General features: G+C 36.4%; 1 protein-coding gene across 1 annotated transcript in view; it reads right to left on the reverse strand.

Annotated features, from left to right (window-relative positions):
• LOC106989983 (olfactory receptor 4D2-like) overlaps positions 1 to 12,335 on the reverse strand; it is a 61,375-nt gene that overhangs the window by 23,759 nt on the left and 25,281 nt on the right. The window lies entirely within an intron of this gene.

The following is a 12,335-nucleotide window of genomic DNA, read 5'->3' on the forward strand; positions in this document are numbered from 1 at the left end:
TCTTTCTCTAACTTGCTTAGTATTATACTCTCTATCTCCATCCATGTTGTTGCAAATGGCAAGATTTCATTCTTTTTTATGGATGAATAATATTCCATTGTGTATATTATACATGAGATTTTCTTTATCCATTCATCTACTGATGGATACTTGGGCTTCTTCCACAATTTGGCTAGTATAAATAATGCTGCTATAAACATAGGAGTGCATATATCCCTTTAAATTAGTGTTTTCATATTCTTTGGGTAAATACCCAGTACTGCAATTACTGGATCATAAGGTAGTTCTATTTTTTATTTTTATTTATTTATTTATTTTTACATTTTAATTTTATTTTTAATTTTTTTTAATTTACATCCAAATTAGTTAGAATATAGTGCAACAATGATTTCAGGAGTAGATTCCTTAGTGCCCCTTACCCATTTAGCCCATCCCCCCTCCCACAACCCCTCCGGTAACCCTCAGTTTGTTCTCCATATTTATGAGTCTCTTCTGTTTTGTCCCCCTCCCCGTTTTTATATTAGTTTTGTTTCCCTTCCCTTATGTTCATCTGTTTTGTCTCTTAAAGTCCTCATATGAGTGAAGTCATATGATTTTTGTCTTTCTCTGACTAATTTCACTTAGCATAATACCCTCCAGTTCCATCCACATAGTTGCAAATGGCAAGATTTCATTCTTTTGATTGCCGAGTAATATTCCATTGTGTGTGTGTGTGTGTGTGTGTGTGTGTGTGTGTGTGTGTGTATCACATCTTCTTTATCCATTCATCCATCGTTGGACATTTGGGCGCTTTCCATACTTTGGCTATTGTTGATAGTGCTGCTATAAACATGGGGGTGCATGTGTCCCTTTGAAACAGCACACCTGTATTCCATGGATAAATGCCTAGTAGTGCAATTGCTGGGTCATAGGTTAGTTATATTTTTAGTTTTTTGAGGAACCTCCATATTGTTTTCCAGAGTGGTTGCACCAGCTTGTATTGCCACCAACAATGCAAAAGAGGTCCTCTTTCTCTGCATCCTCGCCAACATCTGTTGTTGCCTGAGTGGTTAATGTTAGCCATTCTGACAGGTGTGAGGTGGTATTTCATTGTGGTTTTGATTTGTATTTCCCTGATGATGAGTGATGTGGAGCATTTTTTCATGTGTCGGTTGGCCATCTGGCTGTGTTCCTTGGAGAAGTGTCTATTCATGTCTTTTGCCCATTTCTTCACTGGATTATTTGCTTTTTGGGTGTTGAGTTTGATAAGTTCTTTATAGATTTTAGATATTAACCCTTTATCTGATATGTCATTTGCAAGTGTCTTCTCCAATTCCATTGGTTGCCTTTTAGTTTTGCTGATTGTTTCCTTCACTGTGCAGAAGGTTTTTTATTTTGATGAGGTCCCAGTAGTTCATTTTTGCTTTTGTTTCCCTTGCCTCCAGACACTTGTTGAGTAAGAAGTTGCTGTGGCCAAGATCAAAGAGGTTTTTGCCTGCTTTCTCCTCGAGGATTTTGATGGCTTCCTGTCTTACATTGAGGTCTTTCATCCATTTTGAGTTTCTTTTTGTGTCTGGTGTAAGAAAGTGGTCCAGGTTCATTCTTCTGCATGTCACTGTCCAATTTTCCCAGCACCACTTGCTGAAGAGACTGTCTTTATTCCTTTGAGCATTCTTTCTGGTTTGTTAAAGATTAGTTGGCCATACGTTTGTGAGTCCATTTCTGTGTTCTCTATTCTGTTCCATTGATCTGAGTGTCTGTTCTTGTGCCAGTACCATACTGTCTTGATGATTACAGCTTTGTAGTATAGCTTGAAGTCTGGGATTGTGACGCCTCCTGCTTTGGTTTTCTTTTTCAAGATTGCTTTGGCTATTCGGGGTCTTTTCTGGTTCCATACAAATTTTAGGATTATTTGTTCTAGCTCTGTGAAGAATGCTGGTGTTACTTTGATAGGGATTGCATTGAATATGTAGATTGCTTTGGGTAGTATCGACCTTTTAACAATATTTGTTCTTCCTATCTAGGAGCATGGAATCTTTTTCCATTTTTTTGTGTCTTCTTCAATTTCTTTCATAAGCTTTCTATAGTTTTCAGTATATAGATTTTTCACCTCTTTGGTTAGATTTATTCCTAGGTGTTTTATGGTTTTTTGTGCAACTGTAAATGGGATCGATTCCTTGATTTCTCTGTCACTTCATTGTTGGTGTATAAGAATGCAACCGATTTCTGTGCATTGATTTTATATCCTGCCACTTTGCTGAATTCATGAATCAATTCTAGCAGTTTTTGGTGGAATCTTTTGGGTTTTCCATAAAGAGTATCATGCCATCTGCAAAGAGTGAAAGTTTGGCTGATTTGGATGCCTTTTATTTCTTTGTGTTGTCTGATTGCAGAGGCTAAGCCTTGTTCCTGACCTTAGGGGGAAAGCTGTCCGCTTTTCCCCATTGAGGATAATATTAGTGTTGGGTCGCTAGTTTATGGCTTTTATCATCTCGAGGTATGCTCCTTCTATCCCTACTTTCTTGAGGGTTTTTATCAAGAAAGGATGCTATATTTTGTCAAATGCTTTCTCTGCATCTATTGAGAGGATCATATGATTCTTGTCCTTTCTTTTCTTGATGTGATGAATCACATTAATTGTTTTGCGGATATTGAACCAGCCCTGCATCCCAGGTATAAATCCCGCTTGATCGTGGTGAATAATTTTTTTAATGTATTGTTGGATCCGGTTGGCTGATATCTTGTTGAGGATTTGTGCATCCATGTTCATCAGGGAAATTGGTCTATAGTTCTCCTTTTTAGTGGGGTCTCTGTCTAGTTTTGGAATCAAGGTAATGCTGGCTTCATAGAAAGAGTTTGGAAGTCTTCCTTCCATTTCTATTTTTTGGAACAGTTTCAAGAGAATAGGTGTTAACTCTTCCTTAAATGTTTGGTAGCATTCCCCTGGAAAGCCATCTGGCCCTAGACTCCTGTTTTTTGGCAGATTTTTGATTACTAATATGATTTCCTTACTGGTTATGGGTCTGTTCAAATTTTCTATTTCTTCCTGTTTCAGTTTTGGTAGTGTATATGTTTCTAGGAATTTGTCCATTTCTTCCAGATTACCCATTTTATTGGCATATAATTGCTCATAATATTCTCTTATTATTGTTTTTATTTCTGTTGTGTTGGTTGTGATCTCTCCTCTTTCATTCTTGATTTTATTTATTTGGGTCCTTTCCTTTTCTTGATCAAACTGGCTAGTGGTTTATCAATTTTGTTAATTTTTCCAAAGAACCAGCTTCTGGTTTCATTGATCTGTTCTACTGGTTTTTGGTCTCGATAGCATTAATTTCTGCTCTAATCTTTATTATTTCCTGTCTTCTGCTGGTTTGGGGGTTTATTTGCTGTTTTTTTTTCCAGCTCTTTAAGGCATAAGGTTAGGTTGTGCAGCTGAGATCTTTCTTCCTTCTTTAGGAAGGCCTGGATTGCTATATACTTTCCTCTTATGACTGCCTTTGCTGTGTCCCAGATGTTTTGGATTGTGGTGTTATCATTTTCATTGACTTCCATATACTTTTTAATTTCCTCTTTAACTGTTTGGATAGCCCATTCATTCTTTAGTAGGATGTTCTTCAGTCTCCAAGTATTTGTTACCTTTCCAAATTTTTTATTGTGGTTGATTTAGAGTTTCATAGCATTGTGGTCTGAAAATATGCACAGTATGATCTCGATCTTTTTGTACTTAGGGCTGATTTGTGTCCCAGTATATGGTCTATTCTGGAGAACGTTCCATGTGCACTGGAGAAGAATGTATATCCTGCTGCTTTAGGATAAAATGTTCTGAATATATCTGTTAAGTCCATCCGGTCCAGTGTGTCATTCAAAGCCATTGTTTCCTTGTTGATTTTTTTATTAGATTATCTGTTCATTGCTGTGAGTGGAGTGTTGAAATCTCCTACTATTATGGTATTACTATGGGTGAGTTTCTTTATGTTTGTGATTGATTTATATATTTGGGCGCTTTCACATTTGGCCCATAAATGTTTACAATTGTTAGGTCTTCTTGGTCTATAGACCCCTTGATTATGATATAATGCCCTTCTGCATGTCTTGTTACAGTCTTTATGTTAAAGTCTAGATTGTCTGATGTAAGTATGGCTACTCTGGCTTTCTTTTGTTGACCATTAGCATGATAGATGGTTCTCCATCCCCTTATTTTCAATCTGAAGATGTCTTTAGGTCTAAAGTGGGTCTCTTGTAAACAGCATATAGATGGATCTTGTTTTCTTATCCATTCTGTTACCCTATGTCTTTTGATTGGAGCATTGAGTCCATTGATGTTTAGAGTGAGTACTGAAAGATATGAATTTATTGCCATTATGATGCTTGTAGAGTTGGAGTTTCTGGTGGTATTCTCTGGTCCTTTCTAATCTTTTGTTGCTTTTGGTATGTGTGTATATATAGATAGATAGATTTTTTTTTTCTTTTCTCCCCTCAGAAAGTCCCCCTGAAAATTTCTTGCAGGGCTGGTTTAGTGGTCACAAACTCCTTTAATTTTTGTTTGGGAAACGTTTAATATCTCCTTCTATTTTGAATGACAGCCTTTCTGGATAAAGAATTCTTGGCTGCATATTTTTCTGATACAGCACACTGAATATATCCCGCCACTCCTTTCTGGCCTGCCAAGTTTCTGCGGCTTGGTCTGCTGCAAACCTGATCTGTCTTCCCTTGTAGGTTGGGGACTTTTTTTCCCTTGCTGCTTTCATGATTCTCTCCTTGCCTGCATATTTTGTGAATTTGACTCTGATATACCTTGTTGATGGTCGGTTTTTGTTGAATCTAACAGGAGTCCTCTATGCTTCCTGGATTTTGATGTCTGTGTCTTTCCCCAGGTTAGGAAAGTTTTCTGCTATGATTTGCTCACATAACCCTTCTACCCCTATTTCTCTCTCTTCCTCTTCTGGGACCCCTATGATTCTGATGTTCCTTTTTAATGAGTCACTGATATCTCTAATTCTTAAATCGTGCTCTTTTGCCTTAATCTCCCTCTTTTTTTCTGCTTCATTATTCCTTATAAGTTTTTCCTCTATATTGCTGATTCTTTGTTCTGCCTCATCCATCCCTGCTGCTGCTGCATCCATTCATGATTACAGCTCAGCTATAGCATTTTTTATTTCATTCTGGTTATGTTTTACTTCTTTTATCTCCGCAGAAAGGGATTCTAATCTATTTTCAACTCCAGCCAGTATTCTTATTATCATGATTCTAAATTCTGGTTCAGACATCTTGCTTTTATCTGTATTGGTTAAATCCCTGGATGTCATTTCTTCGTGCTCTTTCTTTTGGGGTGAATTCCTTCATTTTGTCATTTTGAAGGAAGAAAAGGAATTAATGAGGTAGAAAATTGAAATTAAAAAAAATTAAAATTAAAAAATATTAAAATTAAAAATTAAACACACACATACACAAATGGAATAGATGATGCTAGATCCTAGGTGTGTTTTGGTCTGGGTGTTGAAAGTGGTTTGACAGATTAGAGAAATAAAAAGGGAGGGAAGAAAAAAAAAGGAAATCATTTGAGAATTTGAAAAAATGAATACACTGAAGTAGACTAAAATGAGATGATGGGGGTAAAATAGAATTTGAAAAAATATACACAAAAGTAAAGAATACAGTAGAAAAAATTAAAGAAAAATATTTTTAATAAAAATTAAAAATAAATATGAATTTTTTCTTTTTCTGTATTTAAGAAAAAAGAAAAGAAACAAAAAAGAGAAAAAAGATAAAAAAAGAAAAAAGAAATCATTTGGAAAATTTGAAAAAGTGAATACACTGTAGTAGACTAAAGTAAAATGATGGAAGTAAAATAGAATTTGAAAAAATTTACATAAAAGCAAAAAATATAGTAATAAAAATTAAATAAAAATATTTTTAATAGAAATTGAAATAAAAATGAAGTTTTTCTCTTTCTGCATCCAAGGAAAAGAAAAGAAACAAGAAAGAGAAAAAAAGAAAAAGAAAGAACAAAAAAGGAAATTATTTGAAAATTTGAAAAGGTGAATACACTGAAGTAGACGAAAATAAAATGATGGAAATAAAGTAGAATTTGAAAAAATTCACACAAAAGTAAAAAATATAGTAAAAATTAAAGAAAAATATTTTTAATAAAAATTAAAATAATGAATTTTTTCTTTCTGTATTCAAGAAAAAGAAAAGAATTGTAAAAGAGAAAAAGAAGGGAAAAAAAGAATGAAAATTGAATAGATGAACCTGTTAACAGATTGAAGTAGGACTGAAATTGCTTCGTTTTCCCCTAGAGGTCAGTCTATGTAGCTCTTTATAGCCCATAAATTAAGCCGGGGGTGAGACTTGTGTTCTTGAAGAGTGAAGTTAGCCCAGTTGGGCAGTGATCAGGGTAACGGCTCAGCTCTCCACTAGATGGCGTTGCTAGCCTACTGGGGTGGATTGTCGTGGCACTCATAGGTGCATATGTGCATGCATGGGAGTGGTAAAAATGGCGCCACCCAGCTACCCAGTCTGTTCTCCCAGATCAGCAATCTCACACAGGTCCTCTGTCTTCAGCTCTCAACCACTCACCACTTTTTCACTCTCCGTGACCAGGCCCCAGGCAGTACCTCTCTCCCAAGTTTTGTCTCAGATGCGGCTGTTTTCCCCGGCCCCTTACTTCTGAAGGACTGAGGCTTTGACCCGTTCTGCCCCTCTGTGGGAGGGTCTCACCGAGCAACAGCTGAAGGAGCAATGCCGAATATTGGCTGCACCCAGGAATGCCCTGCTGGACCCTGCTACTGCTGGTGTCCTGAGACTGCGGCCAGGTGCCAGCCCACCCCAGAAAAAGTTTGCAAGACAGTGTAGCAGCAGCGTTTCAGGGATTGTGGAAAATCACAACACATATCTGCCACCAGGCTTCACCCTTAACAGCCTTGCCCCAGCACCAGCAAATGTGGCCGCCTTCCAGGGTCTTCTGGGACCAGGTAGCTTCAACAGTCTCTACCAAATGTCCTTCCAGCAGTGGAACCACTTTTCCCTGTGTGGCCTGAGAACCTCCCAGACTCACCCTGTTCCTGGGGATTTGCCCTTCCCACCAGAGCACCACCAGGTATCGAGCTGCAGAGTTGCAGCCTTTGTGCTCCCCTTGTTTACAGTCTTAATGGAATTTAAACCCTCTCCTTTCTCCTTTCTCCCTTTTTAGTTTAGTCTCTGCAGCTGTTTCCAATTTTCCACTTTCTCTCCAGCTGCTTTTGGGGAGGAGTGCTTTTCCCACATTCGCCCCACCTCCCCAGTCTCCATCCTCTTTCTGCCCACAAAAGCTGTTCCCTACCTTTTGCAGAGTCTTGTTCCCCAAATTCCTATTTTTTATTTTTTGAGGAACCTCCATGCTGTTTCCCACAGTGGCTGTACAAGTTTACATTCCCACCAGAGTGCCAAGAGTTCCTTTTTCTCCACATCCTCACTAGCACTTGTTTCTTGTGTTTTTGATTTTAGCCATTCTGACAGGTATGAGGTGATATCTCATTGTGGTTTTGATTTGCATTTCCCTGATGATGAGTGATGTCGAGCATCTTTTCATGTATCTGTTGGCCATCTGGATGTCTTCTTTAAAGAAATGTGTGTTCATGTCTTCTACCCATTTTTAATTGGATTATTTGTTTTTCTAGTGTTGAGTTATAGAAGTTCTTTATGTATTTTGGATACTAACCCTTTGTTGGATATATCATTTGCAAATATCTTCTCTCATTCAGTAGGTTGTCTTTTAGTTTTGTTGATTGTTTGTTTTGCCATGCAGAAGCTATTTATTTTGATGTAGTCCCAATAATTTATTTTTGCTTTTGTTTCCCTTGCTTCAAGAGATATATCTAGAAAAATGTTGCTATGGGTGATGTCAGAGAAATTACCTGTACTCTCTTCTAGGATTTTTATAGTTTCAGGTCTCACATTTCGATCTTTAATCCACTTTGAGTTTACTTTTGTGTATGGCATAAGAAAGTGGTCCAGTTTCAGGGTGGTTGGGTGTCTCAGTCAGCAGAGCATCTGACTTTGGCTCAGGCCATGATCTCATGGTTTATGAGTTCGAGCCCCGCATCAGGCTAGCTGTTGTCATCATGGAAGCTGTCTGCACAGACCCTGCTTCAGATCCTCCATCCACCACCTTCCCCCCTATCCCGTGCCCCTTCTCCACTCACACTCTCCCTCTAAATATATATATATATATATATATATATATATATATATATATATATATGAAAGAAAGAATGAAACTGGACCACTATGAAAGAAAGTGGTCCAGTTTCATTCTTTTGCATGTTGCTGTCCAGTTTCCCCAATAACATTTATTGAAGGGATGGTCTTTTTCTCATTGGATATTCTATCCTGCCTTGTTGAAGATTAATTGGCCATATAATTGTGAGTTTATTTCTGAGTTTTCTATTCTGTTCCATTGATCTATGTGTCTATTTTTGTGACAGTACCAGACTGTTTTGATTACTTGAACTTTGTAATATAACTTGAAGTCTGAAATTGTGATATATCCAATTTTGTTTTTCTTTTTTCAAAATTGTTTTAGCTATTCAAAGTCTTTTGTGGTTACATATAAATTTTAGAATTTTTTGTTCCAGTTCTGTGAAAAATGTGATTGGTATTTTGATAGAAATTGCATTAAATCAGTAGACTGCTTTGGGTAATATAGACATTTCAACAATATTTGTTCTTCCAATCCATGAGCATGGAATGCCTTTCCATTTCTTTGTGTCATGTTCAATTTCTTTCATCAGTGTTTTATAATTTTCAGAATGCAGGTCTTTCACCTCTTTGGTTGGGTTTATTCCTAGCTCTCTTATTACTTTTGGCACAATCATAAATGGGATTGTTTCTTAATTTCTCTTTCTGCTGCTTCATTATCAGTGTATGGAAATGCAACATTTCTGCACATTGATTTTGTATCCTGTGACTTTACTGAGTTCATTTATTCATTCTAGTAGGGTTTCGGTTTTTGGGTTTTTTCAGAGTCTTTAGGATTTTCTGTGTATAGCATCATGTCATCTGCAAATAGTGAAAGTTTTACTACTTCCTTACCAGTTTGGATGCATTTTACTCCTTTTTGTTATCTAATGCTGCAGCTAGGACTTCCAGTACTACGTTGAATAAAAGTGGTGACAGTGGACATCCTTGTCTTGTTCTTCTCATTGTGGTTTTGATTTGCATTTCCTAATGATTGATGATGTTGAACATCTTTTCATGTGATCATTGGTCATTTGTATATATATTCTTTGGAGAAATGTCTATTCAAATCCTTTGTCCTTTTATAAACTGAGTTCTTTTTGTTGAGTTCTAAGGATGCTTTATATATTCTAGATATTAAACCATTATAAAGATGTGTGATATACAAATATTGTCTCCTATTTTATAGGTTATCTTGTCATATTCTTTTTTTTTTAATTAAATTTTTTTTTCAACGTTTATTTATTTTTGGGACAGAGAGAGACAGAGCACGAACGGGGGAGGGGCAGAGAGAGAGGGAGACACAGAATCAGAAACAGCCTCCAGGCTCTGAGCCATCAGCCCAGAGCCTGATGCGGGGCTCGAACTCACGGACCGCGAGATCATGACCTGGCTGAAGTCGGACGCTTAACCAACTGCGCCACCCAGGCGCCCCTATCTTGTCATATTCTTGATAATGTGCTGATGCAAAAAGATTTTAGTTTTTATTAAATCTAATATATCTATTGTTTCTTAAATTGCTTGTTTTTGTTTAAGAGTTTTATAGTTTTAGCTCTTCTATGTAGGTAGTTGATTCATGTTGAGTTAATTTTTATGTGTAGTGAAGTAGCAGTCCAACTTTATTGTTTTGCATGTAGTTATCCAGTTGTCCCAAACTATTTTTTGAAAAGACTATCTTTTCTCCATTGAATGTCCTTGGTACTATTGCCATAGATGCTATGGTTTATTTCTAGACACTCAATTCCCCTCAATTGGCCTATATGTCTATTCTTATATGCCAGTACCACACTGTTTTGATTTCTGTAGCTTTGTAGTAAGTTTTGAAATTAGGAATTGTGAGGTTCTCCTACTTTATTTTTATTCTTCAATGTTGTTTTGGCTAATTCTTCTAGGTTGCATATGAATTTGAAGATTGTGAATTCCATTTCTGAAAAAAAAAAAGCCCATTGGAATTTTGATGGGAATTGCACTGATTCTGTAGATCACCTTGGAAGATATTGCCATCTTAACAATATTGATCCTTCCAATGTGTGAACATGGAGTGTCATTTCATTTATTTTACATCTTTATAAAAAAAAGAAACCCTTATTAATTTTTTTCAGCAATGTTTTTCGTTTTTCATTGCCCAAGTCTTTCACCTCCTGGGTTAAATTTTTCCTAAGGATTTTATTCTTTTGGTTGCTATTGTTAATGGAATTGTTCTCTTAAACCCTTTATCTGATTGGTTTTTACCACTTTATAAAAACACAATGATGTTTCTATAAAGTGTTTTTGGATATTGCACACTGCAACTTTGCTAAATTTGTTTATTAGTTCTAATAGTTTTTTGTGGGTTCTATGGGATTTTCTATATATGGAACCATATCCTCTGAAAATAGAGGTAGTTTTACTTCTTCTTTATTTTCTTCCTGCCTTTTATTTCTTTTTCTTGCCTATTTGCTCTGGGTAGAACTTCCAATACAGTATTGAATAGCAGTGGTTAAAGTGAGCATCTTTTTCTTGTTCCTGATTTTAGTTGGGAGAGGGGAGGGGAAATTTTCAAGTTTTCACCATTGAGTATGATATTAGCTGTGAGTTTCATAACTCACAAATTTTATTAGTGTTTTTACCATAAAAGAGTGTTTAATTCATCTATTGACATTATTATGTGGGGTTTTCCTTCATTTTATTAATGTTGTGCATTCGGTGATTAACTTTCTTATGGCAAACTATCTTTGCATTCCCAGCATAAATCCATATGGCTATGGTGTATAATCCTTTTCATGTACTGTTGAATTTAGTTTGCTAGTATTTTGTTGAGGATTTTTGCTTCCTTATTTATAAAAAAATGTTGGACTGCAGTTTTATTTTCTTGTGTTACCTTTGTTTGACTTTGGTATCAGGGTAATGGTGACTTTATATAATGTGTTAGAAAGTGTTCCTTTTTCTTCCGTTTTTGTAAGCATTTGAGTAGTATTGTTGTTAACTCTCCTTTAAATGTTTGGTAGAATTCGGTGAAGCCATCTGCTCCTGGACTTTTCTTTGCCGGGAGGTTTTTTAATACTTATTGAATCTTTACTTGTATAGATCTGTTGAGATTTTCTATTTCTTCTTGAGTAATTTCTTTGCAACTTGTATGTTTCCAAAAATGTGTCCATTAAATATGGATTATCTAATTTGCTTGCATATAACTGCTCATAATATTTTATTTGATCCTTTTTATTTCTATAAAGGTGGTAATATGTTCTATTCTAGTAAATTCTTTTCATTCCATAAGGTTGGTTTCTGCTTTCATTTCTGATATTATTTATTTGCATCCTCTCTCTTTCTCTCTTAGTTTAGCTAAGGTTTGTAAATTTTGTTCATCTTTTCAAAGAATCAACTTTTGGTTTTGTTGATTCTTTTTTTTGTTTGTTTTTACAGTCTCTATTTAATTTATCTTGCTCTAATCTTTATTATTCTTTCTTTCTGCTGGCTTTGGTTTAGTTTGCTTTCTTTTTCCAGCTCCTTAAAGTATAAAGTTAGATTGTTGATTTTAGATTTTTCTTCTTTTTTTAAAAAATTTTTTTAAGCAATCTCTATACCCGACACAGAGATCGAACTCACAACCCTGAGATCAAAAGTTGCACACTCTTGGGGAGCCTGGGTGGCTCAGTTGTTTAAGCATCCAACTCTTGGTTTCAGCTCACGTCATGATCTTGTGGTTCATGAGTTCAAGCCCCGCATCAAGCTCCACACTCTCAGGGCGGAGCCTGCTTGGGATTCTCTCTCTCCTTCTCTCTCTGCTCCTCCCCTGATTGTTCACTCTCTCTTGAAATAAATAGACTTAAAAAAAAAAGAATTGTAGGGTGCCTGGGTGACTCAGTTGAGCATCCAACTTTGGCTCAGGTCATGATCTCACAGCTCATGAGTTCGAGCCCTGCATTGGGCTCTGTGCTGACCACTCGGAGCCTGGAGCCTGCTTCGGATTCTGTGTCTCCCTCTCTCTCTGTCCCTAACCCACTCACATTCTGTCTCTGTCTCTCTCGAAATAAATAAATAGACTCTAAAAAAAGAATTGCATGTTCTACCAACTGAGCCAGCCAGGCACCCCTCTTCGTTTTTAATGTAGGCATATATAGCTATAAACTTCCCTCTAAGTACTGCTCTTACTGCATCCC

The sequence above is a fragment of the Acinonyx jubatus genome, chromosome E1 (assembly GCF_027475565.1).
Source record: "Acinonyx jubatus isolate Ajub_Pintada_27869175 chromosome E1, VMU_Ajub_asm_v1.0, whole genome shotgun sequence".
NCBI classification, from domain to species: Eukaryota; Metazoa; Chordata; class Mammalia; order Carnivora; family Felidae; genus Acinonyx; species Acinonyx jubatus.